At 33.9% G+C, this 22,829-nt stretch overlaps 1 pseudogene; it reads right to left on the bottom strand.

Annotated features, from left to right (window-relative positions):
- Positions 1 to 4,582: 4,582 nt before the first annotated feature.
- LOC146899380 (inactive poly [ADP-ribose] polymerase RCD1-like) lies at positions 4,583 to 7,205 on the bottom strand (annotated as a pseudogene).
- Between the last annotated feature and the right edge of the window lie 15,624 nt (positions 7,206 to 22,829).

A 22,829-nucleotide genomic window follows, 5' to 3' on the forward strand; every position in this document is an offset into this window, starting at 1 on the left:
TTTGCTCGAGTGTTGTAGATGCGATTAGACAGATGGGTTGACCTCTTGTAGCAAGAACCAAAGTATGAGACACAAACTAGAAACTATGAACGCAAAATGATGCATGATATGTTTATGCAAAAATGGACATTTTTTTGGAGGACTTATCGTAGTTAGTTGTAAACAATGTAGATGAACATGGTAGAGATATTGCAATTGGTTCTATTTTTCAAAAGGTAAGAACGAAAACCAAGGACGAAGTTCTTTAACAAAAGCAAAAGTTTAGTGAAATTTTTTTTTTTTTGAAATTGTATTGCTTGGTGTTCATTCTTACAAGGTCCATACTTTTGATGTTTACAAAAAACTTGGCTAAGTCCTTCAATTTTTTGATGGAACAAAGTATTTATGAATGGATGCATGTATGCATGATTATGCATGGAAAGCATGATGAGGTTTAAAGTATACAATGTTGGAGCTTAAGGGTAACAACGCCATTTGGTAAGGACTATGGATTCCATTTGCACAACTAACAAGGGTTCTACCAAGTTCCCAACTTACAACTACCCTTATGAATATCTCGGTGCGTAGGATTAACTCCTAGACCAATAATTCGTAAGGAAGTCTAGTTTGAGTGTAGTATCGCGTGACGACCAAAGTCAAGACTACTCTTGGTTTAGTCTCCGCACTACGTCCTAATAAAAGGCCAAGATGGGTTAAGGGTGATCTAAAGGTCCTCAATGCTTGATGGATTTCAAAAATAATAACGCCAATCACGACTACTCATGGTGACGTATAGTACTCTTGAATCCACGTTGAGTGGAGTTATATCACATGCACACATATCGTAGGACTACTCCCGGTATGGCACTATGACCGTACTCGTCCTATCTTATGTTTCACTCAAGTCCGGGTGTAGGACTTTTATTTTTCTCACTCCTCACGCAACAAGGTAAAATATATACAAAAATAGTAAAGCACAAAAATAGAGGAAGAAAGGTGGGTTTAACCCGCGTCGGATCCCCAAAGTGAAGTCGCCAATTTGTAGACCATGATTTTCGGGTGTCAATCCATTAATTAGTATTGAACCTTCAATCGTTTGGACTTTCTCGATTTTTCGTGGGAAGGGAAAATGAGTTAAACCCTTATTTGGATCCGGGGGTCGGTTACGATTAGGGAAGGTGTTAGGCACCCGCATCGTCCACGGTACTATGTGGGAACCTCTTTCTAACTTTATCTTGTCCTAGGTTATTTTTATTTGAAAATTTATTGCTTAAAGTCTAAGTGAAAGAATGGAGGGAGAAGAAGTATAAGCTTTGGTTATTTTTATTTGATCGATTTGGAAGGAATAAACCCTTGCCTACGTACACTTAAAAGGGATCAAAACCGCCGTAGTTCTCTCTCAAAAATATTTTTTTGGTGGGTTAGGTTGATTTTAATTGTTTTCGAAAATGGTTTTAAGAAGGGTTGCGAGACCTCAAGGTATAGAAGAATAAAATAGAAGTGAGGTTGTTTTATTTTATTTAAGAAATGTAGTCTAAGTTCAATTAAGATTCATTAGAAGTTTGGTTAAAATAAAAAGAAAAAAACAACTTGGATTTGGATCCAAGGTTTATTAAGAAAATATTTGACTTTTGCTTATTTGATTTTTGAGATAAAAAGGTTTTTCTAACGGTAAACTAACGTAACGATGCGAAAAGTAAAGCGAGGTGAAAGCGATAAGTAAAGTGATATGGTGTCGGTGCAAGTGTCGGTGCTTGTGTTACCTACATTATTATAAAAATTCCTAGATACATTCTATGGCCTCTTTGCCAAGCTACAAACCAATGGTAAAAAAATATATCCATTTCCTAGTTATACACACTAAACAATTGAAATGAAAATAAAATGATAAGAAGTATGAACATGCATGCTATGAGTCTAAACAAGAGAATGAAAATACTAGTGATTAAACATAAGATAAGTAACATGATTAATGAGTCAAGATTAATAGACAAGTATGCGAAACATAAAAATATAAAAATGTAATTTGAAGTAAGATGCAAAAAATGGATGTGTGAATTGATGTTTTGAAAATGTTGATATGATGGTAGAAAAATGTAGAAGCTAAATAAAATTATCAAATGATGTAACTTATGAAAATATGCATGATATAAGGTGAAACATGAATTATAATGCTTAAAAACATGATTAAAATTGCTTTGCGACATGAAATAAAAGAGAAAACACAAGCAAAAATGTTTTCAAAGTTGTAGGGGATGCAGGAAGTCAAACAAGGAGGTGTAACAAGCAATTACGAAAACACACAGCAAGGAAAACTGGGCCGATAAAGCTGATCCAAGGCTTGAGGATAAACCGGTTCGGTTCAAACCTGGATTGGTTCACAGGCGAACCGAACCGGTTGATAGCCTATAAATTCACCCTGCAGCCGGTTCAACCTCTCATTTTTCCAAAACAACCTCTCTCTAACATGACAAACACTCTCTTCTCTCACTAGAATAACAGTTGGCCGGAGAAGGAAGATTGGCCGCCGGAGAGCCGCTCCGGCTCCGGCGCGGTGGTTGACCATTGTCGCCGCCGCGTCGAGCTTTTATTCATTTTTTTTTAAATTTTTTGTATCGATCCGGTCCATTCTTCCTCCTCTATTTGATTTCGGACTCATTTTTCTCAAAAAACCTTTCAAAAACACTAGATCTACATTTGTATTATCAAAACTTTTTCATTCTTCTTTGAAAAAAAACGAAAACGGATCTCGAACATCCTTTTTGTGTTTAAGATGAATCCGAGTTCGTTTTTTTAAAGGAAGTCTAAACGAACCCTAGATCTAGGTTTCTTTTTCTGAAAATCATTTTGAAAACGCAATCTTATATCATTTTTTATGAATATCATAAACATAGACATGGTAACATCACAGATCGAGGAAATAGGAAGTGGAATGAAGTTACCTCTCGCTTAAAATCGGAGGTAAATCGAGAAGGAAAAGAAAACTTCAAGATCTAGCAAAGTTATGTCCAAATCTGAACCTCCTCTCGTTGAATCCGTGAAAGATGTTAGTGTTGATGGAAATGAACTCGCATTCGAGTTGTTTGCTGAACCGAATTCGTGATAAAAGTGTTGTTGTTAGTGATGATAGCATTCGGATGGTGTTGCTATGGTTCGGTAGCGTTTTTGAGTTTCGGAATTTTTTGTTCATGTGTTCATGATGAATGTATATGAACATTCATGAGTTTCGAAAAAAGAAGAGTGTTTGATCCAAAATTTTGGAGAGAGAAAATTTGGAACTGTTTTTGAATGTGATTGGTGACCGCCGAAATATCTCTCGACGCGTGAACGGTCCCTTCAACAAGCAGTGTAATAAATGCCCTTTTTATAATGCCAAAAATTAGGGTTAGACTGATGAGAACCAATGTCAAAAATACCCTCAAATTGGGTCTGATAAGAGTGCCAAGACAACACGGAAGATTGGGGACCAAGTTAGACAAAGACCAATACTAGACCGACACTGGACCGACTCAAGACCCAAATGAACTAAACCAAATAATAAAGAAAAAATAAAAAATAAAAAATAGGAGGAAGGAAAAGGACACGTGATTGAAAAAAAACAAACATTAAAGATAAAATTAATAATAATAATAATAATAATAATAATAATAATAATAATAATAATAATAATAATAATAATAATAATAATAATAATAATAATAATAATAATAATAATAATAATAATAATGATAGTAATGATAGTAAGAATAAAAATGCAAATAAATGAGGTATTTTAAAATACCTCTCTCGCCGAAAATTCAACCGAAACGGTTAAAAAACAACGTGTTAATTACGAATGCAAAGGAAACTATTTAAAAGCTTAAAAAGGAAGCGAACTAAGACGACCTCAAATATTGTAAAAGTACGCGTGAAAATTCTGAAAACAAATAAAATGATTTTTAAAATACATGAGACATGAATAAAATTCTACTTGCTTTAAAAATACAAGATAAAAGTTTTAAAATGTTAAACAACGACTAAGCCGTAATTTTAACCGATTAAAACCAAATAAAAAGGATTTTGAGCCGCTTTAAAAATAAGACCAAAGGTTTTATCCGGTCCAAAAATGGGGTATGACAGATATCATAGAACATATTGATGTAAAAATAAATTGTTAATGATTTTTTTATCTAGAAATTCTTGTAGGAGTTGTTTTGTACGAGGAGTTGGATATTCTTGTAGGTATTGCTTTTCGTATGAAATCTGATATTTTTATTAGATTATTTAACGTAATAAAACGTATTATCTTCAAGTAAATGACATTTACACTTTAGAAATTCAATTTTTTTAAAATTTCTTATTACTTAGGGCCCAAATTTTAGGTTTGTCTTAAGGCACCCAAATCTTAGAACACAAGTTTGAATACATATAATCACTAACATTTCAAAATAAACCTCTATAAGCTCCCGAATCAAACATGTGCTATAATTCCGCATCGAAACCGGGAATTAGATGATAAAATGAAATTACAAAAAAAATCTCCTAGAAGAAAACAATATCGAACTCCATGTTGACAATAGTTAACTCCAAGTGTAAGATCTCTCGGCTCCTCCTGTTTAAAGCCTCATTCTTGCTTAACGTTTAAGACATTTGATCCACCACTTGGTGGTCTCTCGCAAGAAGCCAACTAAACATTAGGAGGCTTAATCGGATGGCAAGAGATAGATCATATGATTACACAATCCAAAATTTAAGCATAACATACTTAACGAGATAAGATCAAAACATATAGCAAACCAAATAAATATTTCTAGAAAAAAATAATTTTTTTTTACCTTGGATACAACATTGTATACCGCAGATTTTAGTACATCATTTCCAACAACCGACTTCAACTTCGACATGAAATCATCACGTGAAATCTTATTCGACCGCACAAGCACGACATGTTACATTAGTGATATTTACTATTTAAGACATAGACATAAATTGGACATCATTTCATACCATCAAGAACGCATATTGGGCGTCGATAAGAAACATAATATGGGAAGGAACCACGTTTCTTATGGAAGATAAAAGAACGGAAAAAGGAATGGGAATAGGCAGCCGAGCGGAACTTGGAGTTCTTCTCGATGTTACCGTAAACACTAGTAGCTTTTACCCGAGGCATAACACAAACCAAAATTGTTTGGATAAAGGCAATAAAGGAAAACAATATAGGAATAAAAACTAGAAGATAAATCTCAAAAGATGAATGCCCCAAAATATTGCACATAAATGTATTAAAACCGAAGATTAAAAATATTATAATGGAAAGTTGTACACTAAATAAATCATTGTCGTATTTTAAAAACAGCTTAAAAAAAATTGTGATAACATTGTATTTTACATAGAAAACTAGAAAACCATAAGAAGCAAAACTCATGAAAAAGCTTACGGTGTCCATTGTAGAATGTCGATACCCTTTTTTCTTACTCTCATTTAAACAAACATTTCCTATTCAAAACAAAAAAAAAACATCAAGTGTCGTGATCAAGAAGATTTTTCCGTTGTTGAAAGAAATATCAATCATACAACTTAGCAACATATACAAATGATTGTTTTGCCGAATTAGAGTAAAGCGCTCAATAAGTTGAAAAGTGTTACATATCAATTGGTTTGTCAATGATTAACTCCTTTCCCCTTCAAAGTGATAGTTACGTAATGCTAAAATGTAAAGCATGTTGTCATACAAAAGCATATATCTAACATTGACACACGGCATAATTTTTTTCTAAAGGAACATTACATTACCTTCAAAAAACAAAGGGGACTTGAAGCTAACAACGAATTCGGGATAGATATGTGTGTTCATATTCATGTTCCACACCACATAACACTTTGGGCATTGAATGTCATCCACCCCATTATCATATTCGCAACTACTTGGACGAAGTTGTTTAATGCCAGGACGAAGAAGCTCTATGTTCCCCATTATGACACGACATAGGAACATATGCTTAATTCCACTTCCGTCAACATCACAAGAAGGTGAACTGTGAACATGGGAAAACTAAATCATTTGAGAAATCCAACAAAATAATTTATGATAACATATCGTATAATAATAATAATAATAATAATAATAATAATAATAATAATAATAATAATAATAATAATAATAATAATAATGTATGAAGTTCAATGTTTATGATATGATAACTAACCGGACATAAGGGTGGGTAACAGTGCAAGATGAACACCAAAGCCATATATGCATTTGGACGGAGTTAGTTTATATTGACTAAGTCCATATTCCATCATTGTTGAGAATTCCTCTTTAGAACAAGCAAGCCAGGCATAACGAACATTAGCTTCCCCTCGAACTCCTTTTGTGATATCAACCTCGCTTTTGGAATAACCGTAGTCGTGTTTGCATTGACTTTCCCGAGCTGCGATGAATCTCAACTATATCGTACTTGCTAATGCCCAAGGAACTCATTCCCGTAAGAAACATCTTCTCGTGTAGAATCCATATCCAATTTTTCATATAAAGATTCAGAATAATCATTTAAATCTATGTCTCGGCTCTTTGTTAATATCTATATCAAAATTTCGAATCCCCATTTTGTTAGTCATAGCATGACCAACAACTTTTACATTCTTTGTTGCATCATCGTACTCTCGGCTATACTTTCTTAACATGGACTCATCCACCCCATTTATTTCATTGGATATATGTAGTTTTGTCTTATATGGTTTTTTCTTATTAGGACTTTCTTCACCCTCCTCGCTCCCTTATATTATTGAGTTCTTCATTAGAACCAACAAAAAATTTAGGGAAAAAGTAGTTTCCTTCCTCGTCAATCCACGCAATGGGTTGTTGCAAACATGTTTTCAAATTAACATGATGCATATGCAAAAAATCTAGCACAACCTCTTGGCCATCTAACTCTACTTCTACAACTCGCCTTCTTGATTTTGAAATATTTTTTAACCATGTCAACAACATCCTCCGGATAGTCAACCCATTCACCATTCTTATAGAACATCAAACGTTTCGGTATTCCACTTTTCTTATAATTAAAATAATAACCGACCAATGACTTGGAAATATTAGGACAAGAGTCATCTGATTTGCATACATCTCCAACCACACTTGTTGGTGCCGAAACTCCGATCGGATGTTCAACACATTGGGCATCCCTCTTTCGCTTTTGATTGAGTGCAACTTCACCCAATGACTTTGAGGCTTTCTCTTCCATTTTTACTACAAAACCTCGAGAAACGAGAATATTTGGCAGTCCCGGATGTTTAAAACATTTAAGAATATTGAAATAGTAGAAATGATCATGTGCTCACCATTATAATATAATGTTTATACAATAATAAAGATAATGGGTTAGTCAATAAGGGCATTCCCTTGTGGGCAAAACAAGTAAATTTTAACAATTGCAAAGGTATTATTCCAACAATACAAACATATCATAATGGAATATATCCAAGGAAACTCATACTCGTAAAGTATATTGCAGTGGCCTTTGTTGGCACCTAGTTTCCAACAAAACAAATCTATTTCTACAAATATTTATATGGTCCCCAAAAAGCTTTCAAAATAAATACTTAATAACTTATATGGTTTTCTTAAACCGTTAAAGCTTAATGCATTTCCCACTCACTCATAAAAATAGTTGTGTAGAAAATGTTTCTAAAGAAAAACTAGTATGGGTTCTCAAGAAATCCATCATCATTTTCACCATCTTGCATCCATGAAAGGATTAGACATACCAATCAAACCGATATTTACAAAATATTGAAACTAAAGAATAAAAGCATAAAAACCATAGCTAAAACATGATTAAAGCAAAAAAAAAAATTAAACATAATAAAGAAATTATGCTAAATTGACAATAGTAAAAAAAATGATGCTTATCCAACACTCGAAAAATTGTACAAGCTATTCTCATGGAAAATAAATTTAACAATATAAAAGATTATAACTTTTTGTTTTTTTTTTTTAAAAATAAATCTCACTTAGCTTAATCAAAACTTAAAACCAACAAGGTATTGCTTGCACCATACACCAATCCCAACTAAAGAAATTGTACCAATATTTTATTCAAATTTAAATAAATAATTAAACAAATCCACACCCGTTTGTGAATTTTTAAGCAAAAATTTAAAGTTTAAATGCATCATTAAGAATTACCGACATCCCAACTAGTTTGGAACCTAAGAAATCCAACAATCATGTACAACACCTCGAAAAAAATCATTCAAAACCATCTGCGAGTTTTAATATCACTTTAAACAGTAAAATCATCCTTAAAAAATGATGAAAAATAAAAATTCGATTCAAACATAATGAACAAAAAAAAACTAACTTCATGCACTTAAATCAACCTATCAATTACACGTTCAATAAAAAAAAACAAAGTTAATTACAATAATTCAAATTCAAAATTAAAAAAATAATTAATATAAATAATAAATAATTAAGTAAAAAAGACTAAGCTTTGAAATTATACCGAATGCGTAAATACACACAATAGCGTAAAACCAAATAATATCAAAAGTAATTTGTTCTAACTTTGAAATTGTGCCTCTCATTAGGGGAGTAAGGGGTCCTTTTTATACTAATTCTAACCCAAAAACATAAAGTCTAAATTAACCCATTACGGAATTGGGTATGTCGAAATACGCCCGAAAAGGTAAACATTAAAGATAAAGTTTTTCCCTATATGGAAATACTATGATTTCTTTCTTGTCACGATCACTTCTAATTGGAAAACAGCTTTTAGCCGAGTAAGCATCTAGTCATTGTTCATTGTATTAATTTTCTTTTTCAACAATTCACAAATCCATTTGATCTTTCTAGAAAACATTTTCTTTATTTCTAAGTTGATTTTCATATGTTTGTTAAATCATAAAAAATATTCTTTTAATGTGAATTATAAAAAAAATTCTTTTAAAGTGAAATCTAAGTATGGATATTTTTTAAAAAAATCAGATTTCTTTCTTTAAAATAATATTAATGTTATGGTAGTAGATATTTTAATAATACCTGAAGGTGACATCAACGATTATCGTGTTAACGATTTTATTATACTACTTGTTTTGATCGTGTATACTTGCTCACATTTTTTTGCATAACGGTGTAAATCACTTTAACAGAAGATCCATTAAAACATATCTTTAAATCCTTTTAAAATTTACTACCATAAAAATTTATCATTATTTTAAAGTAACATTAATCAGAAAATTTTAACAAATAACCATAGATAAATTTTTGAATGAAATAAAATAATTTATGTATTAACAAACAATTCAAATATCAAATTAAAAATAAAAAATGTATTCTACAAAGATAAAAGAGATATGAAGATTGGGGAAGAAGAAAATTAATACTTTCTCCATTCTTAAATACAGGTCATTGTACATCGATTATGAATAAATAAACTATTTGATATAGAAAAAGAGATGATTCATAATCTCGATAACTTAATATTTTATTAGTATTATTACTCCTTCTTTTGCAAGTTTATTTTATTCATGAAAATATTCAATTATCAAAAAGGGAGAAAAATAGTAAGGCAAAAGACCTATTACATTATAGTTTGATGATAACAAACTTTTTTTCAAAAGATTAACTTACGATATTTTTTTTGTTATTAATTATTAATATAATGTGTTTGAACATATGCTAGAAAGAATATTGACTTTTATTATCAAGTGAGTATCAATATTTTAAAATAGTTTAGCATTTTTTAGATAAAAATCATAACTTTTTCATCTTAATCAAAACTTTTGATGTGCCTCCCAAACCGATAGTTAATACCTTTCCCAAAGATTATAACTTTTAGGCTTAATTTCATGTTTGATCCATTATGTTTTTTTTTAGGTTTTAAATTGGTCCTTTATGTTTTAAAAGTTTAATGTTGGTCCCCTACGTTTTAAACGTTTCAAGTTGGTCCAAAATGTTAGTTACGTTGGAATAAGTTTCCTTCCACGACATGATATTGGGTTTAATAAAAAAAAATTAAAACTCGATTTTCTAAATAAGTTAAATTCAATCACACATATTGTCAACCCGAATCTTTAAATGGTCAAGTGACGTAGGGACTAACTTATTCCAATGTGAATAACGTTTTATACCAACTTGAAACTTTTAAAACATAAGGGACCAACTTGAAACTTTTAAAATATAAGGGACCAACTTGAAACCTAAGAAAAAGATAAGGGTCCGGACATGCAATTAAGCCTAAATTTTATGTATCATAATGGAAAATAATATTGTTTGTGGAGATTGAACATAGCCCAGTTGCTTGTTTCAATGAAACATGATAAGTTTGTGGTATGTTATTACCATCTTTTGCCTCAATCACACACACACACACACACACACACACACACACACACACACACACACACACACACACACACACACCGATATTAGCATTATGTAGATAAATCAATTCAAGTACTTCACCACATCAAACTTTTTGAAATCATCTCAAGCGTTGAAAATCGTTTAAAATATCAAATCCAAGATTACCGATGAGTCATAATTTAGTCTATTTTTATGCATTATTTAGTACCGTTTTATATAGATTTAGTTTTATTTTATTTTAATTTTATTTCCTTTTTGAATCTTTTACTTCAAATTGCATTTTATTTTATTTCAGAATGAATATATGATGGAAGGTGTCTTGGAGCAAAAGAAAGAGGACCGGAGCAAATACAAGGCAAAAATACGAAGATACAGAGACAAAAATATGTCTCCCACAAGTCGAAGCTTGGCACGGCTCCGTGCCAACATGTGGCACGATCGTGCCACCCTCCGCAGTCTCTTTTGTCGCTTTTTCTTCCGGCCCAAGTTACTCTGTTCTAGTTTTACCGATTAGCCCTTATAGTTGCTTAGATTTTAAGTCAATTGTAAAGCTATAAGTATAGTACCTCTCCATCTTAAACATTCATCTTTTTTCTTGGATTCAAATAGTGACAATTGTTTTCATAATAAAGTTCATCTTTTATTTTATTTACTTTCTTGTAATTTTATTGCTTTCTCTCTTCTTCCCCCATGTCTACGATGAACATGAGTGAGTAGACTTTCTTTGTCTTGGGATTATTGCATAAGTCTAATGACGTAATCCAAATCAAACCAAGTCTTAAACCCTAATTATATGTTACCTTAATTTCTAATCTAAATTCACCGCTTTAACATGAATTAACCATTATCAAACTCGTGGAAGCGAACGCTGAGGGTTTGATAATTGTTAAAGCGAACGCAGAGCTTTGATATTCGAACAAGTGAATTTAGACAAGGTTTGCAAAACATGAGAATAGTCTAGCAAACCTTGAGACACATAAAGTTTCGATCTTCAAGGGTTCCAAAGGCAATCACCCATGAGAATAGGTGTGGTTGTTGGAGGAACACACTCACCGACTTCGAGAGAAGCTTTGATACGCTAAAGAGAAACTTGTCTTTAGAAATTAAGACAAACGTAGAATTAAAATTTTAAGGCTTGTTTGTGAAGGATTCGTCGTTACGATGTACCAATGATCCCAAGGCTCTTTTATATTATTGTTATTTACCTTCAGCCAACTAAACCTCCTTTTTATTAACTTTCTTCTCCTCTAATCATTTTCTAAAAGTTAATTGAATTGAACAACTCCCTAGCGGAACGATACTCTTTTACTACTATTACTTCGATAGACCGTGCACTTGCGGTTTGGCCTATCAAGTTTTTGGCGCCGTTGCCGGAGTTAACTAATTTAATTAACTTTTTCTCTTTGATTAGAATTCTTTTTCTTTTCTTTTCTTCTTTTATTTTTCTTTTATTCTTTTCTTTCTCGTTATCATTAACTTCTTGGGTTCTCAACCTTTTATGCGAAGAACTAGAAATCGAGTGGTACTCATACCCGAGATCGAAATGTTTTTACATAGAAGGAGGAGAGAGGCACGAAATAATACCGCCATGGCTAATCGCACTCGAAAGAGTATGCAACGCCGTCTACAAACTGAGCCACAAGCTATTATTGTGTACCCAACGGTTGAGGATGAAAATTTTGAAATTAAGCCTGCCCTACTTAACTTGGTGCGGCAAAACCAATTTTCGGGATCCCCCACCAAGGATCCCAATCTTCACATCTCTCGTTTTCCTACGAATTAGTGGAACCATGAAGGAGAACCAAGAGGCCGTAAGACTTCATCTCTTTCCCTTTCCCTTAAGGGATAGAGCTAGCGCTTGGTTCCATTCCCTCGAAGTCGGTTCCATTACTTCATGGGATCAGATGAGGCAAGCATTCCTTGCCCGGTTCTTTCCCCCATCCAAAACTCGCTAAACTAAGGGACCAAATTACTCTGTTCAATCAAAAAGATGGGGAGTCTCTATATGATGCATCCAAAAATGCTCGGTACTTTGTCCCCACCATGGTTTAAAGAGTTGGCTCATAGTCCACACCTTTTATAATGGCTTGTCTTATACCACTAAGATGTCCGTTGATGCAACGCAGGTGGAGCTCTAATGAACAAGAACTACACGGAGGCATACGCTTTGATTGAAGATATGGCTCAAAATCATTACAAGTGGACCGACGAGGGAGCCATCACTAGTTCTTCATCCTCCAAAAAGGAGGCAGTATGCACGAAGTCTCTAACTATGATCACCTTGCTGCTAAAATTGATGCACTAAACCAAAAATTTGAAAAATTCAATGTTAGTGCTATCTCTTCTACTCCTCGCATCTTCTTCTTGTGAAATCTGTGGTATAACCGGTCATATTGATGTTGATTGCCAACTAGGTAGTGCTATTAATGGTGTTGAGCAAATGAACTATGCTCAATACAACCAAGGGATGAGACAAAACCAAAATTTTTATAAAAATCAAAATCCCTATGGACAAGTAGCACCACATGGCTATGCAATCAACCAAAGAGTCGCTCGTAAATCTAATTTGGAAATTTTGTTGGAAAATTCTATTGCCAACCAAAATAAACAACTTCAAGAACTTAAAAACCAAACCGGATTTCGAACGATTCTCTTTCCAAACTCAATACCAAGGTTGATTCTATCTATACTCATTCTAGAATGCTTAAAACACAAATCTCCCAAATAGCCCAACAAGTGTCCACTCTTTCTCGAAGCACCGGGAATCTTTCCCGGTCAAACCGAGGCCAACCCTAAAGCTCATGTTAATGCTATTTCTATTAAGGGTAGTAAGTTAGGAGATACTATTGCTAAGGTTCAAAACATTGAGAAAGAAAGCGTCAAGCTTTTAGGTGAGAAAACCGAGAAACCAATTGATAAGACCCAAACCTTGTATGATTGGGAGTGAGACCGTTGACAAAACTTTGTGTGAGTTAGGAGCTATTGTAAGTTTGTTACCTCTATCCCTCTTTAAGAGGATGGGGATAGGAGAGTTGAAACCTACCGAATTAGTCTTGACATTAGCCGATCGTTCTACCATGAAACTAGCCGGATTTGTTGAGGACATACTCGTTAAGATAGAAGGGATTTACATCCCCACCGATTTTGTGGTAGTTGACATTGAAGAGGGCGATGACGTCCCTATAATCCTAGGTAGACCTTTCCTTGCGATCGCGGGAGCTCTAGTTGATGTTAAGAATGGTAGGATTGTCTTTCAAGTGAGTGACAAAATGATAGGATTTGAGTTGGAAAATGTTATGAAAGGTCCCGCTCTTTACTCTTGTTGCATGCTTAAAGATCATGATGTGAAAGAACATTTCATAGCATCATCTACACAACATGATCTCTTTGATCCATTCTAAGGAATCTTTTAACCGTCAAGCTAATGACTCTAAAAGAACGCTTCATCGGAGGCAACCCACGCATTTAATTGCTTTATTTTGTTTGTTTTCCTTTGTTTTAAGTGTTTTGTAGGTAATTGTTCGAGTGTGATTCGAGAAAAACTGAAAATTTTGAAGCCCGATGTCCGTATAAGGTTGGCACGGCCGTGCCGCATTTTACAACACAAAAAGGCCAAAACTACAGAAGCTTGGCACGGCCCGTGCCAATAGGTGGCACGGCTGTGCCCGATCTCTCCCTCCTATAACCCAATTTTTTTTTCTTTCTTCCTCATTCTAAACCACAAACCTCTTTCATCTTTTAAACTTCTCCATAACCATCCTCCTTCATACCTTCACATCTCCGCCAAATCTTCACCAATTCAACCAATTCTTTCACCAAATCAAATTTAAACATCCATCTAAACAAAACCCAACAATCAAAAACAACTTTCATCCATCCAAACCCATAATTCACCAAAACCCTTATCCCATTAACCCTAACCCAAAAACCACATATTTCTAACCAATCTCCACACCTAAACTCATAAACCTTACTCAAACATCAAACCCAATCCCAAACCAACCTTTTCCATCCATACTTTTCCCAAAACCCTAACCTTCACCAAATCACACTAAGTCAAACCTAAGGTCAATGGCTTCAAGGAGAAGTGGTAAAGAACCAGCAAGCTCTTCCGGAGGACCTCCCTCAAAGAAGCAAGCACAAGAAAAGAATCATGGAATCAAGTTCAAAGACAACAAGCAAAGGGATAGGTACAAAACTCTAATCTCTAAACCCTTGCATCCTTCTAGATATCCCGATTCTCACACTTTGAATGTGCTAGAGCTTAGAGATGATGTTTATAGGTTGATAGGAAAGCTAGGTTGGACGGATATGTTGAAACCTATGAGGGGTTATGAGAATTTCACTTATGAATTTTTAAGCTCAATTGTTTTTACTAAAGATAAGTTGAATTTTGATAACCCTAACCATAGAGTTTCTTTTAGGCTAATTAATATTGATTATGATATGTCTCTACAACACTTTTGTGATGCCTTAGGCTTTGTAAACGAGGGGTATATCCATGATTCTTGGGATCCTAGCCTAAAGCCGGTTGACTATCAACCCGCTGCCTTTTGGGAACGTATCATCGGCCTTCGCACTTTTGTCACTAGAGCCAATAAAGCTAGCAACATTCACAACCCCATACTTAGGTACCTTCAAAGGGTAATGGCTTGCACTATTTAGGGTAGAACCGAGTTAGGGAACATTAGAACCGATGAGCTCTTCATGTTGTGGGTAATGCTCTATAACCACCCCGTCAACACTTGTTTCTATTTGCTTGATTACCTAGACTTCGTAGGTACTAGACCAGCCGGTAAAGGAGACATAGTGGTGGGTGGCATCATTACATACATAGCTAGGTGTTTTGGAGTTGGGTGAGGATGAGGGGATCAAACCAATTGAGGGAAACAATAAGCTGAACATAGACACCCTCATTGCTATGAATTTCATTAAACTTCGTCCACCCATGCGATACCAACTCAAGCTTAATGTGCCTATTATGTTTTTACTTCCTAACCCATCCCGGACTACCACCGAGGTGGAAGAAAATTGGTTGTATGTTGATGATGTGCAGGTACCTGTAGAGCAAGATCATGATGAAGGAGAGGGTGCTAACTTGCACCATGAGGGAGAGCACCATGACCATGAAGTCGGAGAGCTCAATGACAATCAAAGATGGGCATGGATACACAATGAGGTTGAAAGGATGAGCACCGAACAACAAAGGCAAGGTGTTGAAATCTCTAGGCTTAGAAATGAAGTCAAAAGGTGCAACCGCATCAATGAAGAAAACAATGAAATGCTCCCGGATGATGCAATACCTTCATCTCCATGGTCCTCCTTATGGACCTCAATGAACAAATTGTGAGCTTTCCTCTTCTTCTCTTCCCTTATCTCTTCTCTCCTTCTCCTACTCTTTCTTCTACTTCTTCTTCTTCTTCTCTTTTAATTTGTTTTTCTTTGAATCATTGAGGACAATGCTTCCCCTAAGTGTGTGTGTGTGTGTGTGTGTGGGGGGGGGGGGGGGGTAATAAAGTGTCTAGAGTCGTAGTGTTTCCAAACTCCCTTGAACTTTATTCTTTTGTCTTGTTTTTATAGCGAAAGGCATGATTAAGTAGCTTGTTTTTAATGTAAATCATGGCATAAAATTTTTTGTTGTCTTCTCTTAAAAAGGTTGTTTCTTGTACACGAAAGTGATTTCTTGTGTTCTTGCTATACCCACATCTCGTTTTATTGTGAAAAATTCTCCAATAAGAAAAGCACTCAGTTGCAATCTTTGAGTAAGTGTATGAGTAGGTATTTTAAGGAGCACGTTCTATCTTCAAAGTGTTAACTTAGACCCTTAAAAGTCTTTAGAGTAAAAGTAATATAAGTTTGTGTGGGAATTAATTAATGTGCTTTATTGTTTTATTCTTTATAATTGTTAAAGTTAAATGGGGTGGGAGAATGGCATCAACATGTGGGCGAAAGGACAATCCCTAACTTCCTAATTGGGGTGGTGACTCCCTAATTGAACTTAAGTTCCAAATCCCTCAAAAGAGGAAATAAATTCATCAAAGCTAGGGAGAAAGGACACCCTCTCCAAAAGACTTCCTACGCGGAGATGATAAAATTTTGCAGCACTACTTAGGGTGATTTTGAATCTAGGGGGAAAGGACAACTCATCCATAAAGACTTCCTATGAGGATAGATAGCCCCTAAGCATCTGGAGCTCCTTTGTGCTTAAATTGTTAATCTAATTTAATTTTAACTAAATTACCATCACTCTTATATGAAATGAAGAAAGGACTTTTTTCGGTTACTTTAGCATTAGGGATAGAACATGTTCCTCATAATATCTCGTCTTATACAGAGCAAGAAAAGGATTGACTGCACACACACACTCACTTAAGACTTGTTGTTGGGTTGAATAAGTTCGCAAGAAATGCTTGAGGTCGTGATTAGTGTACTTGAAACAAAACCTTAGGAGAGGCATGAGTATTTCAACTGTGTTGCCATGTTTAATCTTTCTTGTTGCTACTATGTCTATTGCCTTTTGCTTAAGGACAAGCAAAGATTCAAGTGTGGGGGAGTTTGATGAGTCATAATTTAGTCTATTTTTATGCATTATTTAGTACCGTTTTATTTAGATTTAGTTTTATTTTATTTTAATTTTATTTCCTTTTTGAATCTTTTAATTCAAATTGCATTTTATTTTATTTCAGAACGAATATATGATGGAAGGTGTCTTGGAGCAAAAGAAAGAGGACTGGAGCAAATACAGTGCAAAAATACGAAGATACGGAGACAAAAATATGTCTCCCACAAGTCGAAGCTTGGCACGGCCCGTGCCAACATGTGGCACGGCCGTGCCACCCTCCGCAGTCTCTTTTGCTGCTTTTTCCTCGGGCCCAAGTTACTCTATTCTAGTTTTACCGATTAGCCCTTATAGTTGCTTATATTTTAAGTCAATTGTAAAGCTATAAATAGAGTAGCTCTCCATCATAAACATTCATCTTTTTTCTTGGAATCAAATAGTGACAATTGTGTTCATAATAAAGTTCATCTTTTATTTTATTTATTTTCTTGTTATTTTATTGCTTTATCAATTACTTAAAAATATACTCTAATAAAAAACTTACCATATTACACCTACATGGAATTCCTAGTACTTTCTTAAGTATTGTTATTCAAAATACTTCATTTCTCACATTTACATACTTATATATGTTGTGTAGCAAGTGTGAATTAGAAGTCCAAAATTACTTAGAAAAGTGAAGGTTGATCACTATATACAAAAGAGGATCAAGAAACCTAATACCTTGAGGTTTTGGTTAAAATATGGTGTCCAACTTACTTTTAAGGTTCCTATAAGCCGAATGTGGGTGATCTCTCGGGATCCCCTCATGACCCAACAACGGTATCGTAGTCGAGGTTTGACGAAGGGTTTGATAAACTTAGTGTCGGAAGTATTCCCAACCAAGGGTGTCCAGGTGCCGAGTCCCATTGATGTGGAACATGTCAACGACGGTACAAGTGCAAAAGTTTGTGGATGGAATGATTTTTTCTTAAGGGATAAGCATGTTGAAGTGGTGGACACACACTTGAGGTGGGAGATCGTTATGTAAAAATTTCCAGTTAGAAGTCTCACATTGATTAGAAAACTGGAGGTTGAGCACCTTATAAGTGAGAGGACCCATAAACCTGATGTCTTAGGGTTTTCGGTAAAAGTGTGGTTTCCAAATCACTTATGTGGCTGCTCTGAACTCAATGTTGGTGATCTTCCGGGCTCCCGTCGAGACACAACAATGTCTTATTAGTTATAAGTGTTTTTGTTGATATCAAAATATGTAAACATCTTTGAGAGTTATATACATATATATATATATATATATATATATAAAGTTTTAGTAATTGAATGTAAATATGATTATTTGAAAGATCATTACCCTTATTATCTTCGAATAAGATTTGTATATCATAAGATATTTCATTATGCCATCTTAATTAACATATAGTTAATCTTTAGAATCACCTTATAATATGTCAATCTTTCTCAATTTTAAACACGAGTCTTTTCTATCCAAACCAAACTGTAACGCCCATACAAAAATGTCTAAAATATTTAGACGCTTGTTAAACATAAAGTACTGCATACATTAAAAATTATAACATTAACAAGATTCTTCTACCCACTTTAAATTGAAGCTTCCAACAAGTTCAAAGAGATGGTTGGAGGTGAAATTTTTAGCATGCAATCTTGGATTTATGATTTTGGAAGAAAGTTGGGGTTAAGGTAATAAGAAATGGGGTTCGGTAATGTGGGGAAAGAGTGAATGGAGGGAATGAAATTAAGCTAGCATTTGTACCCAAGGTTCCAAAGATCATGATGGGAAATTTGCATGTTAAACTAGGCAAGTTTTTGATGAATGATAGAGTGGGGGAGAGATACGTGGGAGAGAGTGGAGAGTAGGATGGATTTAATTTCGAAAAGTGAAAGGGAAAAGGACAATATGTGATGTAATGAGGGCTTTGGCTCTTTATATGTACATGTGACAATTACCTTAATGCCATTTCTTTGAAACGATTCTTCCCTAACACATTACCGATACTACAATCTATTAAGTATTAGGTGGGATATTACACAAACAAAGCATCAAATGTTATATTGTCGTACAATATAACTTGATTCACAAATTATTCATGACGAAAAACATAAATTGTAACATCTTAATGTACATAAAGCAAAAAAATATTTTGAAAGTCATCGTAGTGAGATTACGTTACGTATAACTTATAAATCAATACATCATAGGTAAGCATGTACAATTTTATATTCACGATCATTGGGGTTCATCAATTTTTTCAAAATCTAGACAACATATTTGACTATATTTTTCTTTATATTTAATCATCAATATATAAATTGCAAGAAAAATCTCTATGAAGAAAGTGTCTCATATATACCTAATTTCTTATCATTGTCGTGCTCCAAAAGTTTTGGTGTTAAGACATTGCAAATGGTGTAATTACGTGCTGCATCGAGATCGCGGACCCAGCAGGTTGATTTTCGTTCCCTTGGAATATTTCTTTGTTTTTACACTCTAGCACTCGACAACAAACTCAATTTCATAAACCAAAATAAAAACATGAAATTGGCGATTTAAATCAGACTTGATATATAAATGATGAAACGATCTCATACCTAATTTCTTATCATCACCGAGCTCCTAGGGTTTTGGGGTTAAGAAATTGCAAATGGTGTAATTGTGTGATGCATCGAGATCTTGGATTCCAAAGGTTGATTTTCATCCTCTACGAATATTTCTTTGCTAACACGCTCTCGTAACTCGACACTAGGAGCCAGTTCATAAACCAATATAAAAACATGCAATTGGCAATTTAAAACACCGATTTGAGATATAAATGAAGAAATTATCTCATACCTAATATATTAACTTATCCAAACCCGTATGATTTTAACGTTAAGAAATTGTAAATGGTTTAATTTAAGTTATTATAGGGTGGATAAAAATCTATAAAATTTAATAGTTCATTTTCAATTTCATGGATGTGGAGCATTTTGATAGGAAGGATGTACATAAGAAATAAAAAATAAAAATGAAGTGACAATATTTAATAATGATTGACCCCTTTTCGCTCATATGGTGTTTGATTAAATGATTATTTATTATTTATTTTCTCAAAAGGCCTTTGGCCCGTACAGACCTCCCTAATGCTTCCCGAAGGTCCAAAACAAAAATCTTCAAATTACAAGGACGAAATCCAAAATAATTATTTTACAGGGGGTAAAACCGGAAATGACCTATATTACAGGGGTAAAACACTATTAACCCTTAATTTAATAATTTTGTTTTATATATTTTAATATTTATTGGTATTAATTTATCACATTCACAAGAATCACATGACTCCTTTATTTCGAATACGAAAGTAAATCAAATCAAAACGTATGATATACAACAAAATATTTTAAAACTAAAAAACTATAAATTGTAATAGAAAATTGAAAAAATGTGCCAATATTTAAGCTAGCATATATAAAATACATGTGGAATTAGTTACTATATAACCACGTTCCTAATAAATTATCTCTTATATATCTAGGGAGCAATTTGGAATTAACTTTTTAATCCTTCATTTTTAATATGAGCAAGTGTGTACAATCTCCAATGTAATTTTTTTCTATTATATTAAATATCGCATCATTTCATTTAGCTAGGAACATGTTGTTGGTGTAAGCTCTAGAGGTCAATGTTTTTATGTTTAAACTTAGAAATTGTTCTTGATTATTTAGTTATAATGTAAGATATTTCTTTATAAAGTTTGTTTTAGATTGATAAATTCTCTATAGCAGTTAGCTAACCTATTTAATGAAACATTAAGCAGAACTTAATAGTGAGACCCCATTAAACATAAGGTCATTATTATGAAATTATTTGTAGTGTTTTACTTGGAAGTGGGAAAATAGTAATGCATAGAGACTATAATGTGAGTAGATCGATGACCACATCTCACAAGTAAATGAATATGAGATATCAAGTCTTACGTTATTCTTAGCATGTTTTTCACATTTTTAGTAGGTTTTACCAACACGAAACATAGTATTATAACAATTGCCTATGATTTCAGGACATTTGTAATGTTTTCTATATTTGAGTCCGTAATTTCGTTCTTCCCGAAACATAGCAATTTTAGGGTATTTTTGATGTAATTCACGAAGAAGTCACGCAAATCGGCAAAGCAAAGACATCCGAAGATGTATGTGGTCCTTGGGAAGATGAAGAATGAAGATTCAAGAGGCATCGAGAGAAGACTTTACAAATTAGGGAATTTTGTTCCCACTTACAAGACAACTTACATAGAAGCAAACACCTAAAAAGGCGAAGAAACAGCACTTCGGCACCCCAAAGTCGTGCCCATGCGCCGCGGGGATGAAACCATGCGCCCGTAGCATGGAGAAACCAGAACATGCGCCCGGCGCATGTAACGGCACTCGGAGCTCATGGAAGCGGTTTTGGTTGGAAGGCACATGCGCCTCTCGGGGATGGTGTGTGCGCCCCGAGCAAGATGTCTTGCGGAAAAAGTCACAATTTTGTGACGTTTTTGCCCTTTAAGCTCGCGGTTTTAGCCCAAATTCAGGTGTAAAATTTTCCTATAAATACGTCCTTCCTCATTCATAATTTCTCGTTCAAAACTAGAGCAAGTTTCAAGAGGAAGGCAGATTCTAGTAAGTATTATTTCTTTTGTAATTAGTCGTTTAGTTATCATGAATAACTAAATCTTTTTAGGCTAGGGTTCTAAGATGAACTTCTATTTATTTTGTTGAATAATTATTCAATTTAATGTTGTTTATTTAGATATTTTATCTTTGGTATTTAGTTTTATTAGGTTAGATTTATTTGTGTTGTAGAGCAACCCTAGTTTAGGCACTAGGTTGTGACATGACCTAATATTGATGCATATATCTTTATATTTATGTATGTCTATGATGAGTCAATAATTAACGTTTTTAATATAATATTTGAGTCCATTTTGTTTAGATTTGATTCCGTTTTATTTAATATTATTTCCTTTTAGGAACAAATAATTGAAAGATTAAGTCTTGGAGCAAAAGAAAGAGGATTTGGAGCTGATTCGGGTCAAAAATACTAAGATTGAAGATAAAAATACAATTTCCCCAAGTCGGCGGCTTGGCACAACCCGTGCCACCGGACACACGGCCGTGCCACCTCCCGTACACTCTTTTGCTGCTTTTGCTTAAAAGACAAGCTACCTATTAGTTTACTTCTGACCTAAAAGCCCATGGTTTCTTGTGGAACATTCTAGTGAAGTATTGCTTAGGATTTAAGTCGTTGTAAACGATAGATAGAGTAGCTAGCTATCACAACAATTCATCTTTTGTTCTTGGAATAAAAGTACACGTTTATTTTATGTTCTTCTTCTTCTTCTTCTTCTTCTTCTTCTTCTTCTTCTTCTATGTCTACAATGAATGTGAGTGAGTAGACTCTTCTTGTCTTGGGATTGTTGGGTAAGTCTAAATGACATAACCCTAATCAAACCAAGCCTTGAACCCTAATTTTATATAAATCTACTTTCTAATCTAATTTCACCTTTTTTTTTTAACAAATATCAAACTCATGAAGCGAAAGTGGAGGATTAGTATTTGTTAATTCATCATCTCAAATATCAATTCATAAAGCGAAAGTGAATTTTTGATATAGGAACAAGTGAAATTAGACAAGGATTGCGAAACATGAGAATAGTCTAGCAAACCTTGAGACAAATAAAGTTTCGTTCTTCAAGGATTCCAATAACAATCAACCATGAGAATAGGCGTGGATGCTAGAGGAACTCACTCACCGAAACCGAAAGGAGATGTGATAGGCCTAAGAGAAACTTGTATTTAGAAAGTAAATCCAATATAAAATTCTAGTTTAGGGTTTGTTTGTGAAGGACTTGTTATTTAGATGAACCAATAATCCCAATGCGATTTTTATTATTGTTATTTTCTTTT

The sequence above is a fragment of the Medicago sativa genome, chromosome 8 (assembly GCF_051527215.1).
Source record: "Medicago sativa cultivar Bolivia chromosome 8, Bolivia_mono, whole genome shotgun sequence".
NCBI lineage: Eukaryota > Viridiplantae > Streptophyta > Magnoliopsida > Fabales > Fabaceae > Medicago > Medicago sativa.